General features: G+C 40.8%; 1 non-coding gene across 1 annotated transcript; it reads right to left on the reverse strand.

The window, feature by feature from the left end:
* Nucleotides 1-5,494: 5,494 nt before the first annotated feature.
* On the reverse strand, nucleotides 5,495-5,581 carry TRNAS-GGA (transfer RNA serine (anticodon GGA)). The gene has a single exon. It is a non-coding gene; the product is annotated as a tRNA-Ser (tRNA).
* Between the last annotated feature and the right edge of the window lie 1,791 nt (nucleotides 5,582-7,372).

A 7,372-nucleotide genomic window follows, 5' to 3' on the forward strand; every position in this document is an offset into this window, starting at 1 on the left:
CAAACCTGTGTCAACACATAACTTATAATCTTATCAAAATACTTCGGGATTGCTTAATTCAGTTCTTATTCATCATGTAGTTCTTCCCAATTTTCTAATTTGAAGGAATATCTGTAAAAGAAAAGGATTAATCGAGCATCCGGAACCATCTCTCCTCACTTATCTGTGAAACGAAGGTTGGTATATCAGCGCTTGTTTGCCCTCCAATTAGGTTGGGGAACAGTTGGTTAAAGAGCCCGATGCCGCGAAAGTGGCATGTTGGGTTCAACAAGCAGTTTAAGAATTTGTTTTTCTATTCCGATCTGCATAACCGAGAATGTCTACGGTTCAAATCCGTATAGCCCTAATCTGTTTGGAAAGAGAAAAGCTGGGTATAAAGAATGATTGGTAGGTCAGGATCCGCTCAATCAGTTTAAGTTATATGCCTAATTAATTAAATTAATCAACTTCATACATTAAACCAATGTTACCCATAAAGGGTAATTTGGATCAATTCCTGCTTGTAGCAGGTAATTAATTCGATGTGCATGTCACGCAATCGACTCGGAGTACTTACTATACTAATAGTAAGTAGCCTTCATTTTTTTTTTTCAAAAAAAAAAAAAAAAAAAAGAAATCGAAATAATGAAACTACATCTCCTGCTTATCTTCAATTTCAATGTGGTAATTACTAGCTCTAGTAGTGACCAACAGAAGCGGACTGTACACCTAACCCACTTCTCTGGAGAGGTTGTAGGTGGTAAACCTGCCTAGATGGATCAAAGAGCGGTAATTATCGGGAAGAAAGGAGTATGTGGATGTTTTTATCTCACCAATATGACTCTTTCCGGATTTTTCTATTAGTCTGTATATCTATTCCACTTTTGGCTTTTTCTATTACCAGGTTTGCCGCCCCCCCCGGGAGGGGCCAGAAAAGTCAACAAGTTACGAGTCAGGTATTGAACCAAAGGGAGACACTTGGATTCGATTTCAGATACGTCATTACATGTTTGCCTTGGTATTTACGGTCTCCGATGTCGAAACCGTATTTCTTTATCCCTGGGCTACATCTTTCGAGGAATTGGGCTTATTTGCATTCGTCGAAGCAATTGTATTCATATTTATACTAATCGTCGGCTTGGTTTATGCTTGGCGAAAAGGAGCATCGGAATGGTGTTAACTTCCGACCATTTAGATAAAAAGAACATAAGGAAAATTGAATACAAAGGTGAAGACTCTTTCTCAAATTCGATGTCAAAGCTGCCTCTTCAGGGGGGTATGTCAGACTCAATTTTTATGGCTAGTATTAGTGATTTTTCTAACTGGTCCAGACTCTCAAGCTTATGGCCCCTTTTATATGGTACCAGTTGTTGCTTCATTGAATTTGCTTCCCTAATAGGTTCGCGATTTGATTTTGACCGGTATGGTCTGGTACCTAGATCTAGTCCTAGACAGGCGGATCTAATTGTCACCGCTGGTACCATAACAATGAAGATGGCCCCATCTCCGATAAGACTTTATGAACAAATGCCCGAACCAAAGTATGTAATTGCTATGGGAGCTTGCACTATTACGGGAGGGATGTTTAGTACGGATTCCTACAGTACCGTTCGCGGGGTAGATAAATTAATTCCTGTCGATATTCATTTGCCGGGTTGCCCGCCCAAACCCGAAGCTATCATGGATGCCGTAACGAAACTCCGCAAGAAAATTGCTCGAAACAGATTTGTGAACCGGGCGTCTCGCCCCATCCGAACGAAGTACTTTAGTATAAGCCACCAACTTAATCTCGTACCGGGCACCTGTGCCGGAAAATACAATTGGGATAGAGAAAATTGTGGTACGAAATTGGCGCCAGCCAATTTTTCGGAAAATTGTCAAAAGTTTGCAAATGAACACGATGAATTAAAATCAGCAATTTAATGATTAATTCTACTCTTTTTGGAGGGATCAGCAGAACATAAAGAGGTGCTAACTAACATGAACACCGTTGATAAAGAGAAGTTTAATCTAAAAACGCGAGGTCGATTATCTGCCTGGTTAACCAAACACAATTTCTCACATCGACCTTTGGGTTACGACTACAGAGGTGTCGAGATTTTGGAAGTCAAGTCGGAAGAGTGGTTGTCTACAGCTGTTGCCCCATATGCTTACGGATTCAACTATCTACGGTCTCAATGTGCTTACGACGCAACGCCGGGGGGGTCTCTAGTTAGTGTGTATCACTTGACTCAGATGCAAGACCAGTCGGATCAACCCGAGGAAATATGTGCAAAAGTCTTTGTTTCAAGAACAAATCCTCAAATACCTTCGGTTTATTGGGTTTGGAAAAGTGCCGAATTCCAGGAACGTGAATCTTATGACATGTTAGGAATAATTTATCAAGGACATCCGTACCTTAGGCGTATACTAATGCCTGAAAGTTGGATTGGCTGGCCGCTCCGTAAGGATTACGTGGTACCCAATTTCTACGAGTTACAAGATGCCTACTAAATTGAATAGAAACGGAGAAACTCAGTATTAAAACTTTTTTCTACCCAACCTATTACGCAATTTCAGGCAAAATTGGAGCTCAAATGATTCATCCAGTTATTCAAAAATATCTCAGTTTCTAACTAGCTTTTCCCAGGAGGATTTCGTTCCTATAATATAGGTTCAAACCAGTTTTCTCAACTTGGGAAAAAAATTCTCTCTTAGTTGCCAAGAACCAGATTTGAACTGGTGACACGAGGATTTTCAGTCCTCTGCTCTACCAACTGAGCTATCCCGGCCAACTTGTATAGGTTTCGCAAAACAGTTTAGATTAGGCAACTTTGCTTTCGGGTCTTTGCCCAACTCATCAAATTTGCAATTTTGTTTCTGCCGATTTGTTTAACGCTGTCTGTAAGACCCGAAGACTCGGGTTTGATCAAGCCATTCAGGGATTTGAACTGCCTGAATGGCTGATCTGCAAAATGCGTTGATGGGTAAAACAAGCGGGTTTAAATTGATTTCCCAAATTTTGATTGCAATTAGATCAATCGGATTTGATGCTAATGAAAATGAAAAAAACCAATACGTTTCACTGCTGGGGATAGAGGGAATCGAACCCTCACGGCCAAAGCCAACGGATTTTCCTTCTACTGCAACTTGCGTCACTCCTATATTATAGGTAACTTTGTAGAATGGGGCTCTACCTTTATTCGCGAAAAAAAAAAATTAGATTTGTTGCCGGTTCATCCGTTGAGGGGGGAAGAGTAGTCGTAGAAATGTGATGAGATCTTAGGTAGGACGGGTGGGGGGGAGATGTCAGAACTGGCGGCACCAATATGAGATAGTAGGTATACTTAGTGCTTTTGAGACTGAATATTGGCCCGATCCGCGTATGACTGCTTTTTTTAAGCTCATTAAAATGAGCTTGCTTCCGAAGACTGAAATCCTTTTTCCCAACTCCACTTCAATCTTTCTATCTGCTTTACCTCATGCGGCCAACCACATCGAACATTTCAATATTTGAAAACTAGTTATTAATAGTTCGCCCGCTAGAATAACCCCCTTCGAGTCTCTGTACCTATCCCGCTTTTTTAGCGATCTGATCACTACTCCACAACGTGGAACGGGATTTGGCTCAGGATTGCCTGCTGAATAATCCCAGGTTTCCCTGAATCTGGGAGTTGCCACTTGATACGTTTCCATACCTAGGCTCAATCCGATTGAGTCCGCTGCGTCTACCATTTCGCCATATCCCCACCTTTAGGCCCCAAGGAACCGCGAAGGAAAATACCTAGATATTTCCTCATTATCGAAAGTTCAAAGTAATTTTGGTGCACTTTCCTTTTATTTGTCAACTTGCTTCCATTCTATCCAGGTGAAAAGTCATCAAGTGGGAAAGATTAGCACATATGTACAAATATGCGCATGTCTAATCTAAACATTCTACTTTTTTCGCTTCTGTTCTACAGCGCTCTTTCCCAACCTTGCCTCCCGTTCGCTAAGAATGGGAATACGCACGAGAAACTCTGTCTATCAATTGGCAACAATTGACTTATCCTCCACTTTTTTTTTTTCTTCAGCACTAAAGTAAGTATATATGGACACAGTACTCGAAGCAATACACCTGTCACATTACTATATGCAAGTTTCCTTTACAGAATCTTTATGTAAATGTATATGCCATAACGTATTCATCTCATTCAGTACAAATTTTTGTATGCACCAGTAATGAATCTCCGTCTACTCCACCCATCTTTCTATTCAAATACTTTTAACAAGTCGAAGTGGATATTTATCAATTTTTTTAACTATATGTTATGATTTCTACAGATACTATTTTCAATTAACTTCTACCAAATTTGGTGGTGGATATGAATAATATTTCCGTGCCGACCCCATAGTTTTTTTTTTGCCACTTGGAAAACATTCATTTTATTTTATAGAAAAGGAGTTTTTACGTCTCGGTATCGAGGACCTCGTCTAAAATTGATGCGTCGTCTAAAAAATTTGCCAGGACTTACGGGTACGGGTAAGAGTAATACGTCTAACTTGGGGGAATTTCGACTTGCTGTTGACCAATCAACGTCGAGAAAGATTTCTCAATTCTGCGTGCGTTTGGAAGCCAAACAGAGATTACGTCTTAACTATGGATTGACAGAACGCCAATTACTAAGATATGTTCGCATTGCTAGAAGAACTAGGGGTTCGACAGGTCAAGTTCCGTTGCAACTGCTTGAGATGCGTCTGGATAATATTATTTTTCAGTTAGGCATGGCTTCCACAATTCCCGCTGCCCGACAGCTGGTTTGTCACAGACATATTTTGGTAAACCATCGCGTTGTGGATATACCAAGCTATCGATGTAAACCTAGGGATATTATCAGTATTCGGAACCGACCAACTTCTGCCAATGCTCCGAAGAGTGAGTCTCTCAGTGGGAACGAAGTACCAGATCACCTAACTCTGTCTATTTCGAAAACGGGTGAACCAACGGGATTAGTCAACCATCTGGTCAACCGGGAATCCGTCAATTTGGATATCAATGAATTGTTAGTTGTTGAGTATTACTCTCGAAAAGCTTAGTAGAAGAAGCTTTTATTCGATTCAATCAAATACTTTGTAGATATTTGTCCTGAAAATACTTAGTTGGAAAACTCCGAATGATGCAAGTTGGGGGGCGGATTAGCAGAAAGTCATGAAAAGCTATTCCGTCTACCTCTTAATCCTCTAAGTCTTGAAATTTAAAAACTTCTCTTCTAGTTTCGAGGGTGACGGAATATTTTCCGATTAAAAAAAAAGTTGATTTGGCCCACGACGTTGTTTCCCAGTTATAGTTATGCGCTATTTCGGTCCATTTGATACCGAAGTGAAGAGATAGAGTAGCCCCCATCTATCGTTTTTGTTGAAGTATTCTTTCAACTCCTTTTTTCCGTATCCGGAAACAGATTAAAACTCTTATTCCGACTTCATCTTTTCCAAGATAATTGTTCAACTACATTTCAAGGAATAGACAAAAGTATCCCGAGAAAGTAATAATAGAAATAGGAAAGGGAGGGATTCGAACCCTCGGTAGCTAGAAATCTACATAGCATTTCCGGTGCCACACCTTAAACCACTCGGCCACCTTTCCCCGAGCTGCGATATTTCACCAGTGAAACCTCTGATTTTATTTTATGACTTTAGGCGATGAAGTGGCAAGTAATTTGCGGGTATCCGTTTCACTAAGTACCCCTCGAAATAGGGGTGAAACGTGACGGAAGTTTCCGACACCAATTAAAATCTCATTCCACTTATCACTCGACTACTTCTCTCTTCCAAGTTATTCTCCAAATAGATTTCTTACCTTTCTTCCGTAATTTCAACTGACGGATTAGTAATAGGTGAAGTAATAAAAAGAAAACAAGGAGTAATTTTGATTATGCCTAGGTCGCAGAGAAATGATAATTTTATTGATAAAACTTTCACAATTCTAGCGGATATTCTCATACGAATTCTACCTACTACTAAGAGGGAGAGGGAAGCTTCTATATACTACAGGGATGGTGCGATTCGAGAAGGGAGGTAATTTAGCACTATTCCCACTTAATTGGAGAAAACTCTCAATTTGAAAAGCCCACATTTGAGAAAGGTGTTTTTCGAATGCCGAACAAATCCTTCGGTTGCGTATCCACGATTGATGCAGCCCCGCAAGCTACGGCTCCCGTCTCCCGCGGATCGAGGTATCGAGCAAGCAGGAGGTTAAACCTGTTAATTGGTGATACGTGGAAATCTTAGGAGTAAGCGTGGAGGGGGTATACACCACTAGAGAAATCGGCAATACAAACTCTTCGTCAACCTCTTAATTCAAAAGATGTTATGCGTTTTCGACAACTCCGGAGTCGCGATAACGACTAATTGCGATTGGGGTAACAAGCAACCATCCCGTTTGTATTTTGGATATCCCTTAGATCATCGGAGATTGCCGGGGTGAATAATCCTCTGAGAAACAAAGCGTTGGGAACGAAGAAATTGCCAGGGAGTTTAGCTACCACTAATTCATTGACGGCAACGCAATCGATCCAATAAAAAAAGAAAACTCCTTGTAAGAAGGATGGTTAGATACCGATTTTGTCATACACTAACCCCCGCCTGGTTAGAAATCTTATCAAGAGCAGGAGTAATGAAACTTCTCAAATTGCTTCCTCGTAAATTAAATTGGGCAGGAGGAGCCGTATGATACAGAAGTTTCACGTGCGGTTTTGAATCGGGGCTTTTCTGCGTAAGCAACCGTAACGGATGTCGGCCCAATCAGAGGGAGAATATGCAGAAGCTTCGGGAAGTTACTACAAAGCCATGCGTTTGGAGATTGATTCTTACGACCGAAGTTACATACCCCACAATATAGGTCCTATTCATACCAGTAATGGTAACCATGCAAAAGCTTGGAAATACTATTTCAAGCGTCGGAGCGTAATTCCTTTTTGCCACAAGCTTTTAATAATATGGCTGTGATCTGCCACCACGTGCGACTATCTACACCTCGGGACTCCTCGGTTCATGATCAATCAACCGATAAAAAAAGGCTTCCCCAAGCATCTTTCTAGACGGGAGTTGCCACGAGCTGCGGGATTTAGCCCCTTCCAAACAATCCGAGTTCGGAGGAGGTAACCGGCCTAACCTTCCTATGGATAATTTAACTAAATAAGGGGATGCAGCGTCGTAAGGATTTCTCATTGAAATCTGGATCTTACAATGAAGCTGGTCATTCAAATTTTATGCAACTCGTTTCTGTAGAAGAGGCAGTTGAAAAAGCACTAAGTGGCGGACACGGCGTAGTACCAAATCCAGGAAAAAAATTTCTTCATAAATCCCTCACATAATCTCACTTTACTAACTATTCTTATCTCTTAAAAAACAACCAAACCACAATCATATCTACCTT

Source organism: Adiantum capillus-veneris, unplaced genomic scaffold (assembly GCF_014529385.1).
Source record: "Adiantum capillus-veneris isolate H3 unplaced genomic scaffold, ASM1452938v2 Hic_scaffold_325, whole genome shotgun sequence".
Lineage (NCBI taxonomy): Eukaryota > Viridiplantae > Streptophyta > Polypodiopsida > Polypodiales > Pteridaceae > Adiantum > Adiantum capillus-veneris.